Source organism: Thunnus albacares, chromosome 17 (genome assembly GCF_914725855.1).
Source record: "Thunnus albacares chromosome 17, fThuAlb1.1, whole genome shotgun sequence".
NCBI classification, from domain to species: domain Eukaryota; kingdom Metazoa; phylum Chordata; class Actinopteri; order Scombriformes; family Scombridae; genus Thunnus; species Thunnus albacares.
Window position 1 is genome coordinate 12831001 of NC_058122.1, and position 18587 is coordinate 12849587.

General features: G+C 41.3%; 1 protein-coding gene across 2 annotated transcripts in view; it reads left to right on the forward strand.

The window, feature by feature from the left end:
• Positions 1–14471: 14471 nt before the first annotated feature.
• cacna1ia (calcium voltage-gated channel subunit alpha1 Ia) overlaps positions 14472–18587 on the forward strand; it is a 111343-nt gene continuing 107227 nt past the window's right edge. Inside the window, exons 1-2 of one of the 2 annotated variants that reach the window (XM_044330721.1) lie at positions 14472–14662; positions 14779–14913. The gene's annotated coding sequence lies outside the window, so the exon portion shown is untranslated. The remainder of the gene's footprint in view (positions 14663–14778; positions 14914–18587) is intronic. The other variant, XM_044330722.1, reaches the window with a different exon arrangement.

Consider the following 18587-nt stretch of genomic DNA (forward strand, 5'->3'; position numbering starts at 1 on the left):
CCATTTCCCTCTGCTCGCTCCCCTGCCAAAGCTGCTGACAACATGCAGAGCAGCTGAAACCATTCTCTTGGCCAACAAAAGCAAAGGAGCAAAATAGCAACAGGGAGAGCGACAGCGGGAGAGAGAAGGCGACGGATAAAAACAAAATTGTTGTCAGCTGCTCCGTCTCTGTTTTCCCTCATCTTTTTCCCCGTCAATCCTGCTGTCTCACTGCATCCCTCCTGCCTCTGCAGGGCGATCAGGTCAAAGGTTAACACCACCTGGTTGTTTCATTTTCTCGCCAGAGAGCTTGCAAACGACACACAGACTCTTTATATGTGTCAATTCTAAGGCCCTCAGAAAAATGTGGGACTGAACACTTGGATTAGAGGATGTTTATTTGGCATTGCTTTGCCTTGATGTACATGCCAACAACAGTGTTACAAACAATAATCAAGCACAGGCCTTGGACTGCTGGTAGCTTAAAAGAAAGTGATCACTGATGTGTCTAGAAGAATGGTCTTTAGCTGATGTGTGTTTGACCAACGCTGGTTAATCTCTCTGCACATGTGACACATGCATTTGTAATTCTAATGTACGAAGAGTTTAAAAATCATGCAAGTGATGGTGATTTGTGTTTTTAATGAACTCAGTTTCTGCCAGTGTGCTATACTAAGATATACTACTTAATATCAACTCGATGGCAAGCAGTACAAGTTCAAAAACACATGGATGAAATGAATACTCCAGCCCACCCAAACAGGCAGACACACACACACACACACAAAAAAAAATACATGCTGGAGCCATCTTATCTCTCCCCTGTTTCTCTCTGGAGAGGAAGCCAGCACTTGACACTTCATGGCCATTTTATGCTCGGCTCAGTTCAGCCCTCTTCTCCATTCTTCCCCTTCTTGCTCTCTCGGCGGAGGGTTTCCACTCAAAATGCAAAGAAACAGGCGAACAAGAAGGTTAGCGCATTTTAATGAAACTCTCTCTCTGTCTCTCTCCTATTTTCTCCACTTGATCCCCTATCTGTGTTTCATTTTCATCCATTTCACAGTTTCTCTCGCTCGCTTATCCCTTCTTTATATTCATCGTTCTACAGAGGCCCATTCTGCTTTTCCTCTGTTCTTCACTCCTCCTTCTTGTCCTCTCCTCTTCTCTTCTCTCACCTCCCAATCCTCCCTGTCTCCTCCAGCTTCCTCCCTCTATCCCTCGCCTCTCCTTTTCCCCTCCCTTGACATGTGAGTATGCACTCAAGTAGAATCACAATCCTTTATCTTTACGAGTGGCCTTCTCTTTGTGTGTGTGTGTGTGTGTGTGTGTGTGTGTGTGTGGGTGGGGGCGGGGGTGCAGGCGAGCCGCAAATGCTCCAAGAGCCATATTCAAATCTCATTTCACACTGCTGAGGGTGAAAAGACCTGACACAGCACTCTGTGAGAAAAGGAGAAGAGGAAGAGAAAGGGAGAGGGCGAGAACGAGAGGAGTGGCGAAGGGAGGAATGTGAGAGATGGGGAGGAAATGATGGTAAAGACAGCGCCGAAAGTGGAGGAGGAGAGCAAGGGACACAACGTGGGAGAGGAGGAGAATAATGGCTGTTGGCATTAAGCTACCTACAGTATGGCGAAGAGAGTGAAAGAGAGAGAGAGAGAGAGAGGGAGCAAAGAATGAAAAGCACACAGGCAATGTTAAAAAAAAAGGGAAGAGGTGAGGGTGAAAGACAAGAGAGCAGAATATCATCAGAGTAGGGAAAGAAGACAATATCTGACGGTTTCCTCACTGTCAGCAAACCTTCTATTTTTGTTGTAATATCTTTTCTATATTTCCAAAATTACATCTCTCTCTCTTACTCCCTCCTCCCCCTCCCTCCTTTCTCCAGGTGAAGCTCCCCTGTCCCCCTTTTTCTCTTCTCTTCCACTTTCCACAGCCCACCTCCCTCCCTCTTGCACAATGTGTATGTCTATGCAAATGAGGTAATTAGGAAGCTGCTTGGCTTCCTTCGAGCTCTAAGGTTTGAGAAGAGGTGTGAAGAGAGGAAAAAAAAAAGAGAGGAGAGGTGGACGGAGAAGGCTTTGGTGTTTGAAGGAATGTCTGTGTGTGTGTGTCAGCATTACACATCCATATATTATCACATATTCCCTTTAAAGTACTGTATGATTCTGTGTGTGTGTGTGTGTGAGAGAGAGTGTGTGTGTGTTTGCAAGTGCAGGTTAATATGCTTCCCTGTATTTCAATCACTGATACCTCCTCTCTTTTTTTACATGAGACTCAACTGTCCTGAGACACACACTCTGTCTGTCTTTCTCTTTTCCTTTTTCCCTGCCTCGTCTGTCTGTTTTTCCTCCTCCTCCTCCTCCTCCTCCTCAGCTCTCTCATGTCCTACCTTCTTTCTGTCACCCATGCTCACAGCCTTCCCTCTCGCTATGTTGTCTTTTTCTGTTTCTGTCTTTTCTGTCTCAGTCGCCTCCCCCACGTTTTCCGACCAGCCCTCCAACTTCCTCTTTCAAGCGCTTTTTCCAATGCTTTTTGCTTATGGCTCCCTCTCTCAATCCTCTCTTTTTCTCCTCCTCTCTCTTTCCATCTCATCCATCTTCATTTCCTCTCTTCACTTTTCACTCTCCAGCTCTTGCTTATGTGTTCTGTGATAGCATTTCACATAAAAAAGTTAGCCTTTGTGCTCTTATACTTATCTGCTTTTCCTGTTTTTTATCATAGCTTCAGATTACGCCTTGGTTATCGCTAAAGCAAAAACACTCATACAAGCAAGCATATACATTCTCAGACATAGACATACTGTATGTTTTGATGGTGCAGCAGGAAACATCACATGAATACAGTACACGCGGACATGTGCTCACATATGTGTATTGTCAAGGCAGCTCTCATTTCACTGACTTGCCTCTTCAGGTTTGATATCGAGGGTTTGTCTGCTCTCTCTTTCTCTCTCTCTCTCTCTCTCACCCCCGACATAAAGTTATGCGCAAGCACACGCCTGCACACGCGCACGTCACCTCACGCCATTCCTCTCTTCGAGTTTTCAAACTTTGGATGGCAGTCTCCTGTCAGGGCATGAAAGCAATGGGAGAGAGCTTTCGAAAAGGAGAGGAAGAGACAGTGAAGATACAGGGGGGGAAGAGATAAGGGGTGCTGACAGATGTTCAACTCAAAGCTTTTTTGCCCCGCAGAGGAGTAAAAAGAGGAATGGATCTGTCGTTACTTCTCCTCCTCCTCCATCACTTCCTCCCTACCCTCTACTCTCTGTTCCTCTCCTCCCCTTCTTGTTTTCCCTTGTAAAGCCCACGCTAAACAGAATTGACTTCATTCCTTTGATCTTAAGGCAATGAAGATTTTAGGTAATTTTAACTAGAATATAACAAAACAGAACAGAACAGATTTGCAGCCCCTCACAGACAGTGATGTTGCAAAACAGCCACGCAGTTAACAAGTAAAAGTGTGAGTTAAATTTAAAGTCAGTACGGCTGGAGGCGTCATACTCAAACTAAACCACAAAACCTCTCAAAAGCAGTCACGCAGCCACTCTCCCATTTTAAATTAGGAAGATAATAGTGCTTCGAGCCAATTAAGGAACACCTGTGACAATGATAGCAGCACTGTCCTCATTATTGTTACTTACTAGCTAAGCTACTAAAGTGTATGTGTGTGTGTGTACGTGCGCATGCGTGTGTGTGTCTGGTCCTGCATCATATTTTGTTCTTTTGCTCTATCCCCCCCCCCCCCTCTCTCTCTCTCACACACACACACACACACACACACACGCACACACACACACACCACATACACACGTACTCAGACAAACTACACACATACTGTATTATACATACACCTGCAGCTGTGAAGCAGTCTGTGAATTGATCATCCTCGGCCCCTCTGCCACTGTCAGGGTAGTCAGCAAAGAGCAGACAACTGCTTCATCTGGTTTGGAGCTGAGAACACACCAGCACACACATGCACTTTACACGCACTCACCCAAGCTGACAGGCTGCAGTAGATGCACTTGCACATCAGCCTATAAGATTGATCATTTATTTTATTTGGCACGCCTACAAGTATGAGCTCTCTCTGCCTCACACACAGGCAGCTGGAGGGAAGCATATGCCATTTATCAGGGTGAAAGAATGACAGCAAGAGCTCTAATAGTAAATCATTGGCAACATTATTGGACCTCCCCTCCCTCGCCAATATGGATTTGTGTTGGGAAGCTGAGGGACCCTGTTATAAATCAGTCAATAACACACACAGGAGTGTGTGCACACAAACTTCCACAAAGCATGGAGGCACAAACCCCTCCCCTCATCACTTACACTGACACATGTACATACGCACACACACCAACACATCAGAGATGATAATAAATGTGCTGATAACCAGCCTATGACAGGAGTTGAGTTTTTCTTGTGTGGATCACCCACAATGTGTCAATTCTGCCTCTTATCCTCTGCAGTCCTTTACTCTTATTATGAATCATCTTGAAGTAAATGTGTGAGGCCCTCAGATGTGCATCGTGTCATCGTGAGATTGCATCTGATCCTTGTAGCTATCTAAAAAATGCTTAATTCAGCATTGTTTTCAGGGTGATTACAACTCTCTGTTTAGGATATCCATGAGGTTTTAAACAATGGACGCACGCCACCAAATTAGTGATCACAAACAGGAGAATTGTGTGGTGGATCAGGTTGAATCCAAACCAGAAGGCAACAAAATTAAGAGCTTATGTGTCCTCTGGCAGCGTTTGTTTGTGAACATGGACTGAACCAGACAAATCTCAAAACACGGCCCTTGTTACTAGTACAGTTGCAAGCCAACAATACCAGAGCTAGCATGACTGGAGAAAAAATAGTGAGCCAACAGACTTCCTCTGACATCCAGTAAAGCTGCTGTGGTCACAGCAGACTACTAGAAGAGAAAAGCAGGATTACATGGTGAACTGCCTTCAAAAGGGGCATGCTGACCCAAAATTCAAAGTTCAAACTTGGTTATAATATTTAAATTCAAAAAGGGAAATGAAGTGATATCACAGCAAGGGTACAGTTTTGTTGTATCTCTTGTTCTATAAAGTCCACTTCTTACTGTAACAGAGATATGTTTATGGTCTTTAGTCAATGTCAATCCTCCATACTCTCTGTGCAGTAAGCTGTGATCCAATTTGTAGGTCCTAGCCTCCGCTTGCTTCTCTCCAGCTCATTTCCCAGCCTGACTGTCCTCCTGCCACTCAATGAATTCATATTATTACACTTGAACTTTAGCATGACCCTAATTCTAAAAGCTGTTAGCATGATGCAAATGCTAACAGTTTTGAGCCCCATTTCAGTGCAAAATATTGCGTTAGCATCAGCAGTAGCATGTCACAGTGCTGATAAGGATGCACAGCACTCATGCTGACTTAAAGACACAAAGATGTGCTCGATATCCACTCAAACTGTGCATGTACAACGGTAGTCTTGGTTGCTTGGCTAGAGCTAATGCTATTAATACAGATTAGACTGATGGGGCCACTGCTTCAGTGTAATCCACTGGCAGCCACTCTCTAAAGATGATTTCTGACATAGAGCTCAGGATCCCTCTTCATCATAGAAAGAGAGAGAGCGAGAGTGATTGAGAGAGAGCGATGGACAGAGAGAGAGAGAGAGAGAGCAAGAGAGAGAGAGTAAAAAAAAGCATAGAGGGGTAGACGAACCGCAGAAAGAAAATGAAAGAAAAGTAGAAAGGAGTGGATTAGAGAAGGAGATAAAGCGGAGGAATAGATGGGTAGAAATCAAGAAAGGTTAAGAAACTGAAATGGAAATTGGAATTTAAATATTTCCGAAAGGAAGATGCAAGATTAAAAGAATTAAAGCAAATCTTTCATCCTCTCCTCTGATGAAAAAATTAACTGCTGTGAAGACCAAAAACTCTGTATTTGACAACACACACAGTAGAGCTGTCAGCTCCCTCCAAAATTTAAAAGTCAACAGCATTTTAACTAAGAGCATGTTCTAGTTTACTTACTACTGACACATGAACATGTGAAGGCACAACGAATGGATAATGTATTCAAACTGTATAAAGTGCTCCTGAGACAAACAACTCTTTCTCTTGCTAAATGATTGACTTTTTTGTCACTTATCTGCTTCAGCTCATTAGCTTTTACACTGGGCAGCGTTCATGTGTATCAACATGTACCAGAAGCAGTTTTATATGAAGTGTAATTGTTTGGCTATTACACAGCCCGGGAGGGGCCATGGAGAAAAATAACTAATGTGTGCTTTCGATTTAATGGAATTCAATCTCATGCCACTCTCTCATCCTGTGTACACCCTCATTATGGATCACTTAGATTTAATAAGGTTTTATTTTGGTCTTGGACTACTATATATTTTTTGGTTGTAAGCACAGCACTGTGTTATCTCTGAGATCCCTTAAACATATTCCACCTGCTCTTCATTCACCATTCATCAGCACATCAATAAGTAACTGACGTTTAGGAGAAATGTCTTCTTCTGACTGAATGCGTCCCTCTACAAGAGGGCAACAGGCAAAATAGATCATTCGAGAGCACAAATTAAGTCATCCCTGCACACAAATTATTAAATTGAGAGCACAAATTATTAAACCGAGAGCACAAATTATTAATTTGAGAGCAAAAATCGAGAGCACAACTTTTTTTTTCCTTCATGGCCCTTCTAGGGCTCTGTAGGTTATGTCGGCCAGTAATGAGAAATTAGTTGGATGTTCTAAGCACACCACGGAAATGGCAGAGAAAATCAACAATCAACCGGGAGATGATTCAGTGTTCAGTGTATAAAATTTTGCATCTTTAAATTTTAAAACCCTCGTGATAATGATACTCATTTGTACTATTCCTATTTCTATTCATAATTGCTTTTCTTGAATTAAAAAATGTGACAACTTCATTTTCCAACTGCATTCTGAGATACTTTTTGTTTTGGGCAATCTGTGATTTCAGTATGGAGCAATGAAGTGTTCGTTTCACAGAGCATATGGCTGTTAGGGGTAAATCTGCCCACTCGGCTGGTCTGTGATCCATAGCAAATGTCTGGGCCAATCTGGCCGTTCTGCCGAGTCAGGGTAACACTGCTGGGAGCAGGAGATGGGTCTGTCACCCATATGTCACATACCAACAGAAATACCTTTAAGTGACTGTCTGTGACTGCAGGTTAACAACCCATTTCACTGCAATGATTGGTGATACTGTAACCCCTATCAGGACAGAAACTGAAACTACCCAATGTGAAAAAAACCTGGAATACTGAATTGAACAAATAACTCAAACAGCAAACAATATAATGGTACTGGTGATGAATTACACAGATTTTGTTTTGCATTTTTTCTTCCTCTAGATCTTTTAAAGCTTAGAGTAAAGCACGTGTGTCGTTATATTGTGGTGCTATGAAAATGTGGAGCCAGGCTGGTATAATGTATGATGTGGGACAACTGAAATTATAAAAGAAAACAATCACACAATGATGCAGAATATATAGTGAGCAATGAATATAAACAGCAAGGCGGTCATTGTTTGGAGCTGTCCTGTAAACTTTATCAGAACCCATTTAGCATGCGCTATAAAGGTGTTTCATTATTTTCATAAATCCATTTATTCTGACATATTTAAATATTACAATCGCCCTAAACTAGACATATTAATGTTTACTTGGTGAGGTAAAGTCGCCAAGTGGGAATTATGTTCTTCCTCCATTACGCAAGAGTCACATTCATCACATTTTAGAAGGCTATTTTATAGTGCTGTCATAAAGCCAGCCGTCTCATTCCGCATTGGCTCCTCTGTCACTGGCTAGTTCATAAATACATTATACTCTCTCATTGAATATATTGGTAGTCTCAGTAACAACGTAATGTGTTGTTTTGATCAGTCAGCAATAGGTGTCAAAACTGGTTTGTCTCAGGTCACTGGATGAAAAATTGCCTGACATAGCTGACGAGACATGACGTTTAAGTGAGTGTGTGTGAGTTGTGAGGGCGTGTGTGTAGTGTTTGTGCATAGGTTGTGTAGCGTAAGTTATGTTCTCAAGGGATCCTTGCCCTGAAGTGATTCTAATAGCATTAGCCACTGTCTGTTGCTGAATAGTCCAATGGTGCATTATGTTTCTTCTGAGACACACACATACACACACACACACACACACACACATCTGGGACAGTACCGATCATCAGGGATCTGCCCCATGTTTTCTCATATGCTCAGTGTTCTTCCTCATTTTTCAGTCAATTCACACAAGACTGTGCGTGCGTGCGTGTGTTCTCAACTGATAATATTGTGTTTCCTTCACTGTGTTTTGACACAGTGAGAGAAAGACCTTAAGAGACGTTAAGGCCGGGTGCTGTGTTAAGTCAGCGTGACAGTCAGATCCCTGGCTGCCTATGAGTGCTGTGCTGGGCTCAGCATTGTCCCAAATCACACAGAGGCACACATACACCAACACACACACACACACACACACACACACACACACACACACACACACACACACATAGACCAAAAACAAAACAACACACAGACAGACACACACATACACACATATGCACACTTCTAACAGATGTATTTTTGCTGAAAAAATGAGAAAAAAAAGTTCATCTCCTCCTGCAACTTTCTACACCAATCTCTATAACTTCTAAAACTCATAATGCAACATTACAGGGAGGCAATTTTTAATAACTTTTCCCAGTAGAAACTGAGGATTATGTGCTACAGTGCGTCTGAGACAGTATCAGTCCTTTTGCAGAAATCCTGATTTTGCTTGCAGTAGATTTGGGCTGCCTTCCAAAGCTACACAACTGCATTAATCAAAGATATTAAATAATATCATGCAGATTCTTACCTGTTTAGTGGTTATCTTGCTTTATGAAATTATTTAATTATAAACCTTCCTCTAAAATATTGTCTTAGCTAAGTATTATACAGCCTGTAGAGAACTATGATGACTAATTCTCCAAATTAACTGAACCATTGAAACTGACCAAAAGGAAAGTTTACAGATGTCTGTTTCAATCTCTGCAACATCATCAGTGAGATGCGTGTGCATGCTTTGGTAGAGAACAAACCAGAATCACTGAGAACATGAATTGCAAAAGTAATGCGTGGGAAATGTTCAAGATCCAAAGAAGGAAACCTCCCTTTCAATTCAGAGTGTAGAATTAGCTGTTAGCATCTAGTGATCTGGGCAGAGCCCCAGATTTTATTTGGTGCAAATTACTGAAAGTGGTGGATATCATATATATGCACAGAGCCCAAGCCTGTTTTAAGATTTTAAGACAGCTCTCTGTTACTGAGTGTTTATGGCTGTTAACTGTCCAAATATTTGTCAGGCTCTGTGATCAATACTTTGGTGATCAGTTTGACATGCATTAAGATTTTCAGTGTGTAACTTGGTGACCCCAATGATCGAGGTGGCAGATTGATGGCTTTGGATGGAAAATGCACTACATTGTTTCCCTTATAAATGTATAAAGAAAAGAACAGAAGAGTCTCCTGTGTGTGATAATAGTACTTATTAAACCCTACTTAGTGTTTAGTATATTTCGAAGAAACAGCAGGATTTTCATACATGCTTACGTTACTAATGAGGGAGGTTCAGTGCTCTTAACAGCAGAAATTTCACATGTACTTTTATCTATTTTTTTATGCTGACTTTGGGGGGGCTTCTGTACTTTTAAGCCCTGCTGCCTGTCAATTATTTGGGATACACACAGTATGTTTACTCATTACTGCTACTGGCTGCCATTTTTCACCAGAATATGTCATGCTAGAAGCTACCCATTTACAGTAATATCACTGGTTTCCAGCAAGTTGCTTTTATCTAAATACTGATAATGTCCAAATATGAGCCAGGACGATATTATAGCATGAGTTTTCTACCCCCCTACTGCACGCACATCCTCAATTGTTTGCAAATGAGAAACCCGTCTATAGTGAACGGCATGAACAATATCAAGACCCTGAAACTGAAGCAGCTAAATTGAATTCAGCCATCATTAATTTTATCATTTACACATGTGCTTTTCCTATGGTGACATGTCAAAATGTCACTGCCACTGACACTGCCAATACTACCTAACTTCATCAGTTCAATTATATATTCACACTCATTTTACCTGATCAGCCAGTGACATTTTGAGCACAGCAAGGTGAAATAGATGCACTTCATGCTCCATCATCTTTGTTATAGTTTGAAAATGTAAGAAGAATTTTACAGTAGCTTTAAGGAACCACATACATGGAACATCCCGCTTTGGAAAGTACATTACAAGTGTTATCTATAATGAATTCATTAATGCCACATCTGAGGACACTGGAAATTTTATTTTATTTTAAGCCTCCAATTCCTTATCTGCAGCCTTCCCTTTTGAGCTAATTCAATACTCACTGAAAATCTTTGTCATTACTTCCCTTGAGTATTATACATCAGCTTTTTATTCAATTTGCCAATATGAAATCATTGTATTGAAGAATGTGTTGCTGAAGCCCCTTATGGATCCACAGTATGTTTCACCGTTGTTTTCCATCCAGCCTCATCCTGTGTCTGTCTCAGACTGTCGCAGTGAGTGTGTGTGGGAGGGGGAAAGCAAGTTTTTCCATAGCTCATCACAGCCTTTAGCTCATAGTGCAGCTAAATGGGTGACTGTATATCCGCTACCCCAATTAAGGGTGTTAATGTGCGTATGTTGATAAAGTGTGAATGTGTGTGTGTGTCTGTGTGTGCGCGCGTATTCGTGAGCGCTAACACAGCAGTGAGGGCCTTGTGCATAGTGTCTCTCTCTCTTTCACTTTCTGTGTTACACACACATGCATTCATCTGTCATCATTGTTATACACAAAAAAAACACATTGAGGGTAAGCTTACCCAGCATGCAGGAATGCTGTGAAAAGACAGTCAAAGTAAAGGAGGAGAGAGAGAAATATTCTGGTGCAGAGAAGTTAGATGAAAGAATTTTAACATGCAAACAAACGCGAGAGCAATGCTGTATTTTTCACATGGACACACACTCTAAATATACCCCCACCCACACACACACACACACACACACAGACAAATAGTCTTACACAGAATAAAACAAACTCTTTCCAACCGTTTCTGCAAAGCTGTCTCTTGCTTAATTGTAGTCACCCGTAATAGCTGCACGGCCTCTCTAAGAAGCTTTGTCATGGGAAATAAAACACAGCAGAGTAAGAATAAACTTCCTGCCTCCACAGGAAGCAGCTGTTGCCATGGTAAAGCTAATTTGAAAGGCCTGTTTGTGAAAGGCAAAATAATAACCTGCTTTGAGAAACAGTATGTGTCTGTATGTACTTTACACATGAGATAATAAAAGGATACACACTAATAGATGATTATTAGGCAGAGAGAGATACCTAACATAGCATACATCGCTGTGTGTGGTGGCTGACTTTCCCCTTTCTAATGTTTTTGATATCTCCACCTCATTTAACATCTCGTCAGAGGATAAACTCTGGAACTGTGAGAGATACTGGCTACTAAATCACCACTGTCCTATTTTCTTAGCTTGTAATAGATAATCTTTAATATCATTACCCTATAAAACAAAGTCTTCTCCCCCACTGGCAATTAATCCTACTGTAGGATTAAGTGCAAAGAAACACATTCACTCATTCACATGAAGCAAATCACACCTACGCATGCATGTTTGTACACATACGTGCAAAAACCACAAGTAATTACTAAATATGAACATTCACACATGCTCACGCAGCTTAAAATAATCATACGGTTGTCTAGAAAATGTTTCTCATGTTACTTCTCGCTATGCATTAGTGCCCAAACAGACAACATCTTGTTTATGAGTGTGTGTGTGAGTGAGTGAGTGTGGGTGTGGGTATGTGTGTAAGACTGTGCATATGTCCAGCTATGCACATGTCCAGCCTTCACTTGGCTCTATGCCTCTTGCTGGATGCTTCCTTTGGCTGCAAGTTAAAAGCAAAAGGACTACCAAGTCCAATATTTTATTATGCATTCACTTAATGTAGGCTTCAGCTGCTACTGGTTGACTTCCTAGTCGGCTCAACGGTTTGATGCGTGGAAGGCTGGCTGAGCCAAAAGAACGTTTTTTTTTTTTTTGCCGTTCTGTCTTTCTTTTCTTTTTCTTCATGTATTATTTATGTGTTTTCCTTTGAAGCTTTAAACACAACATGTGGACTTCCTAGCCAGCAATACGTCATGACAGTGCTCCTTTTATGCACACAAGCTGATTCACTTCAAGCCAATGATATCCAGTATTGTTTTCTCTGTTGTAAAAATGTCTCAGTTGAAAAATATAAATATACAGGTATATGGAATATTGTGCACTAGAGCATGCAAAAATACACATTTTTGTGTGTGTGTGTGTGTGTGTGTGTGTGTGTGTGTGTGTGTGTGTGTGTTTGTGTGTGTGTGTTTAGTTGTGCTATTTCCGTAGATAAAAGTGAATCCATTGATGAGCTAAGTGGTAGGAGATGGAAAGCCATTTCGTCTGCCACAACACTGTGATGGGGATAAAGGAATCGTCAATGACTGTTGACATTGATTTACTCTCCGCTGTCATACACCTCTGTGTGTGTTTGATTGTGAGAAGTGATTGTTAACAGTGAGCAATGCATTCTGTTATGCAGACAAGTGAGTTTACAATAAGAATATTTGCTTTCACAGGGCAAAAAGACATCAAGAGGCTAATGAGGCTTTGGAGCTAGAAAACAACATGCATTAAATATCTATGAGTTGTGATAAAATGATGTTATGACGTGAGGGTGATTAATGGTCTGCAGGAGTGTATTGTAAAACCAAAAGCCTGTTTGTCCAATCAAACATTAATGAAATATACACATTCAATTAATCATTTAATTCTTCTAATCTCACTGTCATCTCGCATTGTCTTTCAGATCTCGCCTGGGTTGCCATGACGAGCGAGGAGTGTCCTGTGCCGCTGGGGAGCATTTCCTCAGCAGTGCCAGGGCAGAGTGAGGAATACAGCTCGGCGCATACTGATGACATCATTGAGGAAGTGGGTCCAGGTGACGATGTCAGTATCGGCAGTGACCTAAGCACTCTTGTGGTGCCCTTCCCAGAGCTGGCGCCTGTGGTCTTCTTCTGCCTCAAGCAGACCACCTGTCCTCGCAACTGGTGCATCCGTATGGTTTCCAGCCCATATCCTTTCATTTACTGGTGGAATTGCCCCCTTTAACCTTAAAGTCCAATTGAAATCCCAATTAGTCATACCTTTTTGCAGCAAAATAATTCCACCATGTTTCTTAAATTTATTGTTAATATTTTTTTATGATTATTAAAAGGGGAAAAAAAGGTCTTTGAGGACATGTCAGTCAGCTGGAGGAGCATGAGCTCCAGCAGCACTAGCAGGACAACAAAGACCATGTAAACAAACCTGTGCTGTAGCCTACAACTCATGGACAGACAGTGTGTTGTTAGCAGTGGTACTGAAAAGTAAGGACCAGAATATATTTGCACGTACGTTTACATGCTGTTTTGACATACTACAGCTGAGCAGCTAATTAGCTATCTGGCTTGCTAACTGATATTAGCAGTGCTTGTTTAGTGGCTCACTCAACAAACTAAGGTGCAGGACAAGATGTGTGTTCATGTTTGTAAGTTAGTTAGAAGAAGGAGAGTTTAGCAGGAAAGCTAATGTGGGTTGTTGTTCAGATTCTGTCTTGTGTTGTGTAGCAGGATGCTATCAGGCTCAGTGTGACCGTCTGCTCTGCTTATGATAGAATGCTAACACTGCTGCTTTGTGCAAGATCTGATCACCTGAATGGAAAGAAGTTCTGCATAGACAGAGAACTAAAAACTAAGGGGTGCCACAATGAAACCAAAAAAATATAATATGTATATTTCTCCCTTTTGGTTTTAGATTTTTTTTTTTTGTTAAAGGGGAACACAGGACAAGTGATCAGAGCAGATATGCTGTAGCAGACAAAAAAAGTAAATTTAATTTCAGTTGGACTTTGATTTTTTATTTTATCTCTTAACTTTCATCCTTCTCTAAACCTAATTATTCACTTGTCCTCATACATCATCTCCAAGAATGTGAATTTGAACCCTTTAACCTGACCTTGCTACTCAGTGAATTATAGTTTTTACATTACATGCAGGGTTTCTACAAACATTTCCTCTAAGACATTGTTTTTCTAATTATTTTTAAGCTAATATATCAGCAACATCTTGACACATTCTTGAGTAATACAAGATACATGTTATCTGTCGTGTAAAACATCAGCACTTGCCTCAAGGATTTTATACTCCCTAAACTTCATTAATCCCCCTCTTCTTCCAGTCACTCCCATCATTCCTTCCCCTCTTCTGTATATTGGAACACCTTTCATGCAGAATTCAGTCCTTCTCGATTCTCCACCCTCTCTTTTCATCTCCTTATGTAACACTGGTGCTTCCCTCCCCTTTATATCCAGTCCCTCCTCATTTAGAGCCTTTTTTCTGCTTATCCGTCACCCACTTTTGCAGAGTCACAATTTGTCTTCTTTGTGAATTTCTTTTGTGAACTTCTCTTCTGTCTCTGTTCTTTTGATACATTTTCATCCATCTTGACTCTGACACCCAACCCCACCTCCCATTCCACCCTCACTCCTTTATCTTGTGGATTTGCTACTACGGTACAACAGACATCACAGAATCTTCGCAAAGTGAGTGTGTTTGACATCTTATACAGCTACAACTGAAATGATCAGCATTGGACTGCTTGAACAATGGAACGTGCACATTTGTATGTGTGACTTGTGTGTGTGTGTGTGTGGTTCAGCTCATGCCCAGAACAAGCAGTTGTCTGTTTGCTGACTACACTGACAGTAGCAATGGGACAAAGGATGATCCTTTCACATTAGGGACAGACAAGACCACACTGGGCTGCCTGCCGCACTGCTGCAGGAATGTGTGAGTGAGTACATCTAAGTGAAATATGACTATGGCCCTATTTACTCCTGCTAGTCGGAGTGCAGGGCTCTATGGAAGACCTTTTTCTTGGTCAGTCGGTCAGCTCAAAACACTTCGAACACCACTTATCATTGTCATGTGTGAAGAATAGCAGAGCCTTTAGGTGCAACTAGACTCTCGTTTTCTGTGCAACTTTCCAGCAGTTTATCATAACCTGAACATCAATCAAGCCTATTTCTGACCAACCCCCTAACATCTGTTCTCACCAGAAAACATATTGCAACTATTCAAAGCTCAGCATGTGTGTTATTAGTCAAGTAGTCTCTGGCTACTGCTCAAAGGCGGTGTGTGTATGTTTGTGTATATTTCCAAAACATGTTCCAAAAAAAAGCTGATGAACACCTTCACGCCAGGAACTAATGAACCATTGTAAGCTGTAATAATTCGATACATTGTTTATCCAAAGTGGGTGGTGCCAGACAGACAGGGTGTTTTTCCTAATGACTTGAGCTTTCTAAAGTTGGCAGGGAAATCTTCTTGGATGGATTACCCATAACTGCCCGACTCGGTGATGAACGTACATCACTGTGTTTTGCATTAATCCTAACTTTTTCGAACTTTGGTTTACCAGCACTCAAAGCATTTCAAAGGATAGGTAAGTCTATCCTAAAACAGGAGTCTGATTCCCAAATCAACCACAGCCCTCTTTCCATGAATTAAAGATGTATTTGAAGCTAATATGAGGTGTTAGCCCTCCAAATTAGACAAATGAAGTCAATATCTTTCAAAGTTACTGTCAGCAGTCAGCAATTTTGAGTTAGTCAAATAAAGTGGAAGATATCCACTTTATTTGACTAACTCAGACTGCTGAAGCTTCATATTTGCTTCAGATAAACTTTTAAATACATGTTTTCTCAAAATGAGGACTTTAAATTTTGTCCCCCATCCCTTATACTGAAAGTGGATTAGGAAATGATCTTTCAATGGTCAGTATGAACAGGAGGATTGATTGCAGCAAGCAAAATCTGTTTCAGTGTTCATACGGGCACCCGACTGTTGTTTTAAGACAGACTTGAAAAATCCTGAACATAGACACAAAGAAAGATTTTTCTGAAAGAAAATTAATGAAGTTTTGAGACAAAAGTCCATGAAAGTTAGCAGCTTCACTTTTTATTCATCCCTTGCATTTACAGTGAGCCGTGAGGGGAGACTAATACCATGGTAGTGTTTGTGTTACAAGCAAACAAATGGGAAGCTAGAAAATTAGACAGACAGAAGAAGAGCGTAGGCAGTCAGACAGACAAAACTGGACAGTGAGACTTTCTGTTTGCCTTTCAGACTATGTGTTTGATGTTTGGAGGAAAAGAGGCTTCAGGAGGATTTTACACTGCTTGCTAATGGCTGAGCTCTGCTACTCTCAGTTGGCCCCATGCCACAGGGTAAAAACATGCCGATGCATACACACACACACACGTGCTCACACACACACACACTCTAAATCGTATTTCACATCGCCTGAGCTTGTGTTGCAGCTCATTGGTTGCTGGACACCCATGATGGCTGAAACCCAAAGCAGGTTAAAACACAGTGACACACACCTGTGTCTAGGTGTGTGTGTGAGTGTGTGAGAGAGAGACAGACAAAGAGAGAGAGAGAGCAAATGTGTGAGAAAAATACAAAGTGAGTGGGTGAAAGGTGAAAAATATTGAATGTATGTGTGGTGGTTCCAGGAAAGGTTGTTATCATGGTAGTTGAGGTGATTTTTCTCTGCTAGTGAGGCAAGAAAACACACTCATTTCCATCACCATGGTGGTTAGTGATGTGTTACTTGTGCCTACTGTGACTGCATTATAGATAGTTTTGAAGCTTGCTGAAGCATGTGTGTTTGTGTGTGAGTGGCTCTGTGTGTGTGGGATGGTGGTATATTCACAGGCTTTATGCCTTTATTTGTGTAGGAACAAGATGTGTGTGTGTGTGTGTGTGTGTGTGCATCTACTGTGTGTGTAGGACTTAAACTGGAGCAAGAGTTTGGCATTTGATGTCTGTTGCAGTGGAACAACGATTTGTACCTGTTTTTGTGTGTGTGTGTGTGTCCATTGATCGTACAAAAGTAGATAGTGCTGTATATATACAGTAGATATGTTGGATTGTTTATGTACTGACCAAATATGAGGACTGCTCATTTTTTCAATGTATCTGTGAAAGCGAATTTTGTCTTGCTGTGTATGTGTGTGTGTGTGTGTGTGTGTGTGTGTGTGTGTGTGTGTGTGTGTGTGTGTGTGTGTGTGTAGAGGGGCAATCAGTGGTTATTTCACCATCTCTTTGCAGATCAATAACTCTGTCCACCACTCAGTAGCTGTGAGAGGCCTTCAGTGACACACACACACACACACACACACACACACACACACACACACAGATGCTCTCCCACGCTTGCCTGCAACAGAGCAACTGGAGCACCTCTCTACATACACCCCACACACTTCTTGTCCCTCTCTCTATTGTTCTTGCTCTTTGGAGTGCATGCTCGCGCTCTATACTGTGCAATTTACAGTACCATAATCCTCCTCTCTAGTGGTTTTCAAAATCTTTTACCTCATTCCCATTGTTCACATATGCTGATACTGATATCTGATATCATGTAAGCTTTATTTGATTTCACAACTATCCTCTTGAAATTAAGTTTAGTCAAATAAGTTTCCTCCCCCTCTCCTCATTTTCTTCCTCTGTGTCACTGCTCTTCTTCCTTCTGCCTCTCGCACCCTCACCCTCCTCCACTTTGCTCCCCTACTTTCTCTTTGTTATAGTCAGATATTTGTACTGGCCAAGAAATACACGTGTACTTAGCTATATTATGCATTCTGTGTGTTATGACAGAAATGTGTCTAACATGCTTTTTGTGATTTTCAGTCGTTTATATACTGTTATGATGTTGGATGTCTATGTTAAACATAGTCAAAGTTTCTAAACTTGAAGTGAACATATGTTCACATATTCTCCCTGCAAGTCAAAAGCCAGGGCTCAAGCTGACTGCAGATTGTTCACGTGTGGCCACAAATGGCTATCCGTTCTATAGTCTTCGTCGCTAAGGTTGTTCTATGGGTTGTTCATGTTTTCCACATATTTCAGATCAGAATCAGGCTTGAACAAGTACAGATGTATCTGAGAAGTTTCCATTTCAAGTAAAGAACATTTCTACTACCGCTGTTTGTTTACATTAGACTCCCAAGCCGCCGGAAGTTGGCTGAGACACACCTTTCGGAATCTAATCAATCAGAACAGAGAGGACTTATTGGGAGGCCCTTAAAGAGACAGGAGCTAAAACAGCCTGTTTCAGACAGAGGCTGAACTGTGGGCTGCATAAAAAGCCAGTATAAGATAAATCTGTAAGTCATGCTGAGATATCCAAAATATCCAAAAACATAGACCTGGAAATGTGCATGATACATCCCCTTTAAATCTGACCTGCAGGCTTATATTTCTATCTGTGCATTTATTTTGACATTTTTTAAATAGAGGTTCTGCCCTCTGCTCTGCTTGTCTTAATACCAACTCAGAGATAATGCAAAAGCTGCCACTTAACTCCTATGGAGACTGATAGCAGATCAGATGTGTGTCCTAATACGGTCCCGCTCCCTTCTGAATGGATTCATTACCGTGCAAAAATTTATGCACTAT